Below are 11,412 nucleotides of genomic sequence, written 5' to 3'. Positions count from 1 at the left end.
GAGTTCATGAATTCAGGATCAGGCTGGGAAACATGGCGAAACCCCATCTCTACCAGAAATACAAAAAACAAACAAACAAACAAATAGCTGGGTGTGGTGGTGTGTGCCTGTAGTTCCAGCTACTAGGGAGGCTGAAGTAAGAGGATGGCTTGAGTCCACGAGGTGGAGGTGGTCGTGAGCCAAGATTGCACCACTGCACTCCAGCCTGACCAATAGAGCCAGACCTTGTCTCAAAAAACAAGGCCGGTGCAGTGGCTCATGCCTGTAATCCCAGCACTTTGGGAGGCCAAGGCGGGTGGATCACCTGAGGTCAGGAGTTTGAAACCAGCCTGACCAACATGGTGAAACCCCATCTCTACTAAAAATACAAAAATTAGCTGGGTGTGGTGGTGCATGCCTGTAATCCCAGCTACTTGGGAAGCTGAGGCAGGATAATTGCTTGAACCTGGGAGGCTGAGGTTGCAGTGAGCTGAGATCACACCATTGCACTCCAGCCTAGGCGATAAGAGTGAAACTCCATCTCAAAAAAATAAACAAACAAAAAAATGCTTCTGACAAGAACCTAATGCCCAGATTCTGATTTCTAAATCATTTTTCCCACTATAAGAAACCAGAGATTGGCAGGGCACAATGGCTCACACCTGTAATCCCAGAACCTTGGGAGGCCAAGGTGGGCAGATCATGAGATCAGGAATTCCAGACCAGCCTGGCCAACATGGTGAAACCCTGTCTCTACTAAAAATACAAAAATTAGCCAGGTGTGGTGTCATGCACCTGTAATTCCAGCTATTCAGGAGGCTGAGGCAGGAGAATTACTTGAACCTGGGAGGCAGAGGTTGCAGCGAGCTGAGATTGAGCCATTGCGCTCCAGCCTGGGTGACAGAGAAAGACTTCATTTAAAAAAAAACAAAAAACAAAAAAAAACATAGATCCTTTGAGGAATGGCTGATTCCAGGGATACAGCAGGGAAAATTATTATAAGACAAGCCTGGTACATTTTGTTGGGCCAGAAGGCAAGAACATGCTCAAAGGCTAATAGAGTAAGTTTAAAGGGTTTCCACAGAGCCTGAGTAAAATAATTTGATCATTAGAAACATTAATGACTATAACCTATTTTGAAACACTAAATAAATAAAAATGCAAGAGTTCACAGTGACTATTTTTTTATTATTATTATTATTTTTTCTTTTTGAGACAGGGTCTCACTCTGCCTCCTAGGCTGGAGTGCAATGGCACAATCTTGGCTCACTGACTGCAACCTTCCCCTCCTGGCTCAACTGATTCTCCCACCTCAGCCTCCCAAGTAGCTGGGACTACAGGTGTGTACCACCACATCCGGCTAATTTTTAAATTTTTTGTAGAGATGAGGTCTCCCAATGTTGTGCAGGCTGGTGTTGAACTCCTGGGCTCTAGCAATCCACCTGCCTCAGCTTCCAAAGTGCTAGGATTATAGGCATAAGCCACTGCACCCAGCCATGACTATTTTTAAACAAGAAAAAAATATGATTTATTTGTCACTGTTGGAGGTGATTATTGTGGTCAATCTATCCTGAACATTAATTAAGCAGTTAGAAGGTACTGTTGTTCATTTCCAGCTGATGAAGGAAAATTTTTTACAAAAGAATGTAGACGTACTGGAGAGGAGTTGACTCATGCCAGTAATCCCAGCACTTTGGGAGGCCGAGGCAGGAGGATCGCTTAGAGTCAAGAACATGAGACCAGCCTGGGCAACATAGGAAGACACTATCTCTACAAAACATTTTAAAAATAAAAAAAATTGGCCAGGCACGGTGGTTCAAGCCTGTAATCCCAGCACTTTGGGAGGCCGAGATGGGCGGATCACAAGGTCAGGAGATCGAGATCATCCTGGCTAACACAGTGAAACCCCATCTCTACTAAAAATACAAAAAAATTAGCCGGGCGTGGTAGCAGGCGCCTGTAGTCCCAGCTACTCGGGAGGCTGAGGCAGGAGAATGGTGTGAACCCGGGAGGTGGAGCTTGTAGTGAGCTGAGATCGCACCACTGCACTCCAGCCTGGGTGACAGAGCAAAGACTCCGTCTCAAAAAAAAAAAAGAGCCAGATATGGTGGTGCACTTGTAGCCCCCACTACTCTGGAGGATAAGGCAGGAGGATCTCTTGAGCCTAGGAGGCCAAGGCTGTGGTAAGCCATGATCACACCACTGCACTCCAGGGCGACAGAGTTAGACTCTATCCCTAAAAAAATAAAAATAAAAACAGATCGGGTGTGGTGGCTCACCCCTGTAATCCCAACACTTTGGGAGGCCAAGGCGGGTGGATCACAAGGTCAGGAGTTTGAGACCAGCCTGGCCAAGATGGTGCAACCCCGTCTCTACTAAAAATACAAAAATTAGCTGGGTGCAGTGGCAGGTACCTGTAGTCCCAGCTACTCGGGAGGCTGAGGCAGGAGAATCACTTGAACCCAGGAGGCGGAGGTTTCCGTGAGCCGAGATCGTGCCACTGCACTCCAGCCTGGGCAACAGAGCGAGACTCTGTCTAATAAATAAATAAATAAATAAATAAAATAAAAAATAAAAGCAAATAAAATTTGCCATTTTGTAACCCCCAAGGAAATAACAGAGTCAGGCAAGGATCATCAGTGGATGCTAGACCATCAGGTGAAAGGTTGTAGGGAAATGGGATGTTTGCCCTGTGCCAATGTATCATCTAGAGATACCTTGAATTTCGCAAAGGGGGGAATACATCTTTTCCGTGGAGAGATCTGGTGGTCACAGTCTTAATTGAGAGATCAAATTTAGCATCACTAAAAGTGAGACGACCAGACATTATGTGGCCCTTGATGAGGAGCACTGGGATATTCAAAGTTTTCCCCACGAAGTGTTGTGGCCATTGTGTTTAACCTGGATGTAATCGTGTCTTTAGATCTAACTTCCAACATGAAGGAAAAATAGGGAATAGAGGACTGTGCTGAGTAGTACCACAAGGAAGCAACCAGATGAATTCAGAAGGTACAACATTCTACAAACTACCTGACCAGAGCTCTTCCAAAAGTCAGTATCTTGTATGGGGAGATTATTCTAGATTTTAAAAAGATTAATGAGGCCAGATGCGGTGGCTCACGCCTGTAATCCCAGCACTTTGGGAGGCCAAGGCAGGTGGATCACCTGAGGTCAGGAGTTCGAGATCAGCCTCAACTCCATCTCTACTAAAAATACAAAATTAGCCAGGCGTGGTGGTGCATGCCTGTAATCCCAGCTACTTGGGAGGCTGAGTCACGAGAATTGCTTGAACCTGGTAGGCAGAGGTTGCAGTGAGCCGAGATCACGCCATTGCACTCCAGCCTGGGCAACAAGAGCGAAACTCCGTCTCAAAAAAAAAAAAAAAAAAAAAAAAAAAAAGATTAATGAGACATACTAAGTAATGCATGAAACTTAATTGGATCCTATTTTAAGAAAATAGAGGCTGAAGGCTGGGCGCGGTGGCTCGCGCCCGTAATCCCAACACTTTGGAAGGCCGAGAGGTAGGCAGATCTATGAGGTCAGGAGATGGAGACCATCCTGGCTAACACGGTGAAACCCTGTCTCTACTAAAAATACAAAAAAACTAGCCGGGTGTGGTGGCGGGCGCCTGTAGTCCCAGCTACTTGGGAGGCTGAGGCAGGAGAATGGCTGAACCCGGGAGGCGGAGCTTGCAGTGAGCCGAGATCGAGCCACCACACTCCAGCCTGGGTGACAGAGTGAGAGTCCGTCTCAAAAAAATAAATAAATAAAATAAAATAAAAAAGAAAATAGAGGCTGGGCACAGGGACTCACACCTGTAATCCCAGCACTTTTGGAGGCCAAGGCGGGCAGATCACTTGACCCCAGGAGTTTGAGACCAGCCTGAGCAACATGGTGAAACTTCATCTCTACAAAAAATACAAACAAACAAAACAAAATAGCCGGGTGTAGTGACGTGCACCTGTAGTCCCAGCTATCCAGGAGCTGAGGTGGGAGGATCATCTGAGTTCGGGAAGTCGAGGCTGCAGTGAGCCAGGATCGTGTCACTGCACTCCAGCCTGGGTGACAGAGTGAGACCTTGTTTAAAAAAAAAAAAAGAAAAGAGAGAAAGAAAAGAAAAAGAAAATAGCAATACAAGATATTTGGGGGGAACAATTGTAGAAATTTGAATGTGAACCAGATATTAGATAATAGTAGGAAATAACTATTCATTTTCTCCTATGATTATCATTGTGGTTATGTAGGACAATGTTCTTGTTCTTAGGAGAAGCAGGATGAAGGATTTAGGAGTGAAATGTTGTGATGTCTGCAATTTACTTTTCTTTTTGGGGGGTAGTAGGGGGAGATGGGGTCTCACTCTGCTGCCCAGGCTGGAGTGCAAAAGTGCAATCTTGGCTCACTACAACCTCTACCTCTTGGGCTCAAACAATCCTCCCACCACAGCCTCCTAAGTAGCTGAAACTACAGGTGCATGCCACCACCTCTGGCTAATTTTTGTATTTTTTGTAGAGACAGGGTCTCGTTATGTTGTCCAGGCTGGTTTCCAATCACAGTCTGCCCACCTCAGCCTCTCAAAGTGCTGGGATTACAGGCATGAGCCACAGCGCCCTGCAAATTTACTTTTTTTTCTTTCTTTCTTTCTTTTTTTTTTGAAATGGAGTCTTGCTCTGTCACCCAGACTGGAGTGCAGTGGCACCACCTTGGCTCACTACAACCTCTACCTCGAGGGTTCAAGTGATTCTCCTGCCACAGCCCCCGAGTAGCTGGGATTACGGGTGCCTACCACTGCGCATGCCCAGCTAATTTTTGTATTGTTAGTAGAGACAGGGTTTCGCCATATTGGTCAGGTTGGTCTTGAACACCTGACCTCAGGTGATCTGCCCGCCTCAGCCTTCCAAAATGGTGGAATTACAGGCATGAGCCACTGCGCCCGGCCCAAATTTGCTTTCAAGCAATCCAGAAAAAAGAAAAAATAAGATAGAGAAATAGCTCAGTAGATACATACAACAAACATGGCAAAATATTAACAGTTGTTACATTTAAGTGGTGGTTATGCTGATGTTTGTTGTACCATGGCTTCAATGTCTCCATAAGTCTCAAATTTTTCAAAATAGAAAGTTAAATAATGGTTGAAGAAATAATGGAATTAGAAAATCACCATTCTGTAATAATCGTAGTAATAACTAATTAGGCAAGATTCATCAGTCTGCGAGGTACAGTGGCTCACGCCTATAATCCCAATACTTTGGGAGACTGAGGCAGGCAGATCACTTGAAGTCAGGAGTTTGAGAACAGCCTGGCCAACATGGTGAAACCCCATCTTTATCAAAAATATAAAAAGTAGCCGGGCGTGGTGGTGCACGCGTGTAATCCCAGCTACTCGGGAGGCTGAGGCAGAAGAATCGATTGAACCTAGGAGGCGGAGGTTGCAGTAAGCTGAGATCATGCCACTGCACTCCAGCCTGGGAGACAGAGTGAAAGGTCTACCTCAAAAATAAATAAATACATAAATAAAAGATTCATCAATGGGTCCTAAAACCACTGGGTAAAAATTTGAAGACAAACAGAATACTTACATAGTCGCAGTATATTTATACACAAATTATTAGTCGTAGAAGGGGGAAAATGGTAATTTTACAGTGAAGACTACCAACAAACACCACTTTAAGCAGGGATCAAGGTTAGCATCACGGATTATGGGACCAACAGACCTCGTGTGCCCCCTGCCGTGATACACAAAGACATCACATCGCTTCAGAGATCTTCTGGCCAAACACTTATAACCTGAATCAAATGATGAGGAAACATCGGACAACCCCAAATTGAGGGACATTCCAAAAGCAATGCAAGCCTGCACTCTTCAAAAGTGCCAGTGTCATGAAAGACAAAGAAAGGCTGAGAAAGTGTTCTAGATTGAAGGAGATGAAAGAGCCACAATGATGGAATACAATGCTCCTGGATTGGATCCTAGATCAGAGAGAAAAATTACTCAAAGGACGTTTTGCTTTCGTTTTTGTTTTTGTTTTGTTTTGAGACAGGGTCTCACTCTGTCACCCAGGCTGGAGTGCAGTGACGTGATCACTGCTCACTGCAGCCTCGACCTCCCCAGGCTCAGGTGATTCTCCCACCTCAGCCACCCAAGGAGCTGGGACTACAGGCGTGCACCACCGTGCCTGGCTAATTTTTTTTTTTTGTAGAGATGGGGTTTCACCATGTTGCCCAGGCTAGGCCTCTAACTCCTGGGCTCAAGGGATCCGCCCACCCACCTCAGCCTCCTAAAGTGCTAGGATTACAGGTGTGAGCCACCACACCAGCCTCTTTTTGTTTCTTTTTCCAGGGGGGCGGGAAGGGCCAAATTTTAAAATGGGTGTATATTAGAAAAGAGTGTTACATTAACATTAAAATCCTGAATTTGATAACAGTATTGTGATTCTGTAAGAGAATGTCTTTGTCCTTAGGAAAGACAAACTTTTTAGAGGCAAAGGGGCATGTGGTCTGTCATTGATCTCAATGGATAAGAACGTACATGTTATTAATTATTAATTTTTTTTAGATGGAGTCTCGTCCTGTCGCCCCAGTTGGAGTGCAATGGCATCATCTCAGCTCATTGCAACCTCTGCCTCCTGGGTTCAAGCGATTCTCCCACTTCAGTCTCCCGAGTAGCTGGGATTGCAGGCATGAGCTACCATGCCCAGATAATTTTTGTATTTTTAGTAGAGACAGGGCTTCATCATGTTGGCCAGGCTGGTCTTGAACTCCTGACCTGAGGTGATTTGCCCGCCTTGGCCTCCCAAAGTGCTGGGATTACAGGCGTGAGCCACCGTGCCCAGCCATATTAATTTATATGTCTAGAGAGAGTGATAGACCAAATGTGACACAATGTAATCAGCTGATGAATCTGGATGAAGGGAACACAGTAGTGTTCGCACTATTATTGCAACTCTATCATAAATTTTAAATTATTTCTGAGTAAAAACTTTGTTTTTAAAATCTAAGTTAGACCTAGACTATTTGCGAAGGCAGCTTCTAATTTTGGCAGGAGCTAAAAGCATGGAGATGAAGAGGAAATTAAATCTTGATACAATAAAGTTACTTTTTTGGGGGAGACACGGTCTCCCTTGCCCAGGCTGGAGTGCAACAGCTTGATAATGGCTCACTGCAACCTCTGCCTCCTGGGCTCAAGGGATCCTCCCACCACAGCCTCTCTAGTAGCTGTAACCACAGTTGTACATCACCACGTCTGGCTAAATTTTGCATTTTTTGTGGAGACGGGGTTTCACCATGTTGCCCAGGCTGGTCTTGAACTCCTGGGCTCAAGTGATCTGTCTAACTCAGCCTCCCAAAGTGCTGAGATTACAGGTGTGAGCTACTGCGCCTAGCCTAAAGTTACTTTTTTTTTTTTTGAGACTGAGTTTCACTCTTGTTGCCCCCGCTGGAGTACAATGGCACAATCTCGGCTCACCAAAACCTCGGCCTCCCAGGTTCAAGTGATTCTCCTGCCTCAGCCTCCCAAGTAGCTGGGATTACAGGCATGCACCACCATGCCTGGCTATTTTTGTATTTTTAGTAGAGACAGGGTTCTCCATGTTGGTCAGGCTCCTCCTGACCTCACGTGATCTGCCCGCCTCGGCCTCCCAAAGTGCTGGGATTACAGGTGTGAGCCACCGCTCCCAGCCCTAAAGTTACTTTTATTTAAATATCTTTATTGGCTGGGTGGTGGTGCGTGCCTGTAATTCTAGCATGTGGGAAGGCCAAGGTGGGAGGATCACTTGAGGCAAGGAGTTCATAACCAGCCTAGACAACATAATGAGACCCTGTCTTTACCAAAAAAATTTTTAATTAGCCAGAAGTGGTGGTGCACACCTACATAAATAAATAAATAAATATATATATATATAAAATTATTTTTTTTCTTTTTTTGAGACGGAGTCTCGCTCTGTCGCCCAGGCTGGAGTACAGTGGCGCAATCTCGGCTCACTGCAAGCTCCGCCTCCTGGGTTCCCGCCATTCTCCTGGCTCAGCCTCCCGAGTAGCTGGGACTACAGGCGCCCACAACCGCGCCCGGCTAATTTTTTGTATTTTTAGTAGAGACGGGGTTTCACCGTGGTCTCGATCTCCTGACCTTGTGATCCGCCCGCCTCGGCCTCCCAAAGTGCTGGGATTACAGGCGTGAGCCACCGCGCCCGGCCTATAAAATAATTATTGCCCTGGTATTTCTTTCAGTTGTTTTTTTTTTTTTTTTTTTTTTGAGACAGAGTTTCATTCTTGTTGCCCAGGCTGGAGTGCAATGGTGTGATCTTGGCTCACTGCAACCTCCGCCTCCCGGGTTCAAGCAATTCTCCTGCCTCAGCCTCCCGAGTAGCTGGGATTACAGGTGTCTGCCACAACGCCCTGCTAATTTTTCATATTTTTAGTAGAGATGGGGTTTCATCATGTTGGCCTTGAACTCCTGACCTCAGGTGATCCACCCACCTCAGCCTCCCAAAGTGCTGGGATTACAGGCGTGAGCCACCGTGCCCCCCAGCCTTCTTTCAGTTTCCAGGAATGCTGTAGAGCTTCGTCCTGTTCACCTCATGGAGCTGATGAGCTGGGAGAATTCAAGGGAGGTGACGGAAGGGGAGAAGGTAAGTCCCCAAGTGACCCAGTTGAAAACCGGGGTCTGGGCCAGGCACAGTGGCTCACTCCTGTAATCCCAGCAGTTTGGGAGGCTGAGGTGGGAGGATCGCTTGAGGTCAGGAGTTCGAGACCAGCCTGGCCAACATGGTGAAACCTCATCTCTACGAAAAATTAGCCAGGTGTGGTGGCACACACCTGTAGTCCCAGCTACTTGGGAGGCTGAGGCAGGAAAATAGCTTGAACCCGGGAGGCAGAGGTTGCAGTGAGCGGAGATTGTACCACTGCATTCCGCCTGGGCGACAGAGCAAGACTCTGTCTTGAAAAAAAAAAAAAAAAGCTGCATTTCAAACAACTTTTGACAATCAGTGCTGTAAAGCTGAATCCCAGAGATAACTGAGACAGGAGCAGGAGGATCTATGGTCCAGCCTCCCTCTGGCCCTATAATTCTCTTCCTGATTGAGTTACTTATATTCTTCCAGATAGTGTTTGCTTCTCCTCCCAACTCGCCTGAAAACTTCTAGGGAGAAGGGCCAGCCTTTGGGGTTGTGTTCCTGTGTGATCTATCCCTAGGAGATCCTGCACACCCAGTTCTGCCCACCTGCAGCCAGTGTCCAGGACTACACAAGACTACCCGCAATAAATACCTCGGTCTCAGTCTTGTTGCAGAAAGTGGCCAGTGTGGTGGACATAGTGCAGAGGTTTAGGTTCTGACCAACCTGGGACAGCAATTTATGGGCTAGGTGACATCCTTGAGCAACTGTATGACCTCAGGCCTGTCATATGGTGTCTGAGCCTCAGGTTTCTGATCTGTAAAATGGGAGTGATAAAACCAACTTCTCTGACAGGTATGGTGGCTCACGCCTGTAATCCCGGCACTTTGGGAGGCTGAGGCAGGTGGATCGCTGGAGCTCAGGAGTTGGAGGCCAGCCTGGGCAACATGTCAAGACCCTGTCTCTGAAAAATTACAAAAAATTGGCTGAGTGTGGTGGTGTGCACCTGTGGTCCAAGCTACTCAGCAGGCTAAGGTGAGAGGATCGTTTGAGCCCTGGAGTTGGGGGTTACAGTGAGCCGAGGTCACCGCACTGCACTCTAGCCTGGGTGACAGAGTAAGACCCCATCTTAAATAAATAAACAAAGTACTTTGTGTAAACATTTGTAACTGTAATTCATTGAATGTGATACATGTATATACAAAGAAACATAAAGAGTTGTCAATTAAATTATGACACATCATCATCAACTGGAACTGGAACTGAAATCACATACTGACTTTAGAAATGTGAAACAAATTTCGGGCACGGTGGCACTTTGGGAGGCTGAGGTGGGCAGATCACCTGCAGTCAGGAGTTTAAGACCAGCCTGGCCAACAGGGGTTAAAAATACAATAATTAGCCAGGTATGGTGGTACACGCCTGTAGTCCCAGCTACTCAGGAGGCTGAGGCAGGAGAATACCTTGAACTGGGGAGGCGGAGGTTGCAGTGACCTGAGATTGTGCCACTGCACTCCAGCTTGGGCAACAGAAGGAGTCTGAAAAAAAAAAGAAACAGGGGAGGGGGGAGGGGGAGGGGAAGGGGAGGGGGGAGGGGGAGGGGAAGGGGAGGGGAAGGGGAGGGTGAGGGGAGGGGGAGGGGGAGGGGGAGTGGGGAGGGGAGGGGGAGGGGGAGGGGGAGGGGGAGGGGAGGGGAGGGGGAGGGGGAGGAAAGGAAAAGGAAAGGAAAGGAAAGGAAAAGGAAAGGAAAGGAAAGGAAAAGAAAAGAAAAGGAGGGGAGGGAAGGGAAGGAGGGAAGGAAAGGAAAGAAAGGAAAGGAAAGATAGAAAAGAAAAGTGGCTCGCGCCTGTAATCCCAGCATTTTGGGAGGGCGAGGCGGGCAGATCACTTGAGGCCATGAGTTCGAGATCAGCCTGGCCAACATGGCCAAACACTGTCTCTACTAAAAATAACAAAAATTAGCCGGGCATGGTGTCTTCGCACGCCTATAATCCCAGCTATCCCTTGAACCTGGAGGTGGAAGTGGCAGTGAGCTGCACATTGCGCTACTGCACTCCAGCCTGGGGGACAAGAGCGATACTCCGTTTCAAAAAAAAAAAAAAGAAACAAAAAGTGTGCCTTAAAATAGATGAAGTACTGTATTATTATTATTATTAGAGGGCTGGAGCCAGAACAAGTTAGCATTTTGTGCCTCGAGATTCAAATTCCAGGTCTACCATTTATTCCTTGGGTGACTTTTTTTTGGCGGGGGGAGGACAGGGTCTCACCTTGTCGCCCAGACTGGAGTGAAGTGGCACGAACTCGGCTCCCCTCTACCTCTGCCTACCGGGTTCAAGCACTTCTCCTGCCTCAGCCTCCCGAGTAGCTGGGATTACAGGCGAGCGCCACTACCGCCCGGCTAATCCTTGAGTGACTTTAAGCAAGATACTTGATCTCTCTGTGCCTCAGTTTCCTCACCCGCTGAATGAGTATCAATAGTTCCTGCTTCACCAAACTGTATGGGCTATTATTAAATATGCGAATACTCAGAAAGTACCTGGTACAAAGTAGCGCTATTACTGCTGTTATTTAGAATTAAGTTATTGTTTCCAGGTTTGGAGGTGGGCTGGCGGAGGGAGGAGAGGACGCACCTGTCCGCCTTTCAAAAAAGAGATCCAAGCTTTCCCCCGCCTCCGAAGTGGACTGGGCCCAGGATCCCGAGCCCCGCCCCCTCCACGCCCCGCTCCGCTCTTGCTGGCCGAGACTCTGCGCTACTCTCGCGCTCTTTGAAAGTGCGCGAGCTCTGACCGAGACCTGGGCCGGCGGTTGGTCGGCCGAAACCATCTGC

Source organism: Chlorocebus sabaeus, chromosome 20, assembly GCF_047675955.1.
Source record: "Chlorocebus sabaeus isolate Y175 chromosome 20, mChlSab1.0.hap1, whole genome shotgun sequence".
Classification (NCBI taxonomy): domain Eukaryota; kingdom Metazoa; phylum Chordata; class Mammalia; order Primates; family Cercopithecidae; genus Chlorocebus; species Chlorocebus sabaeus.
This window is presented reverse-complemented; position numbering follows the sequence as displayed.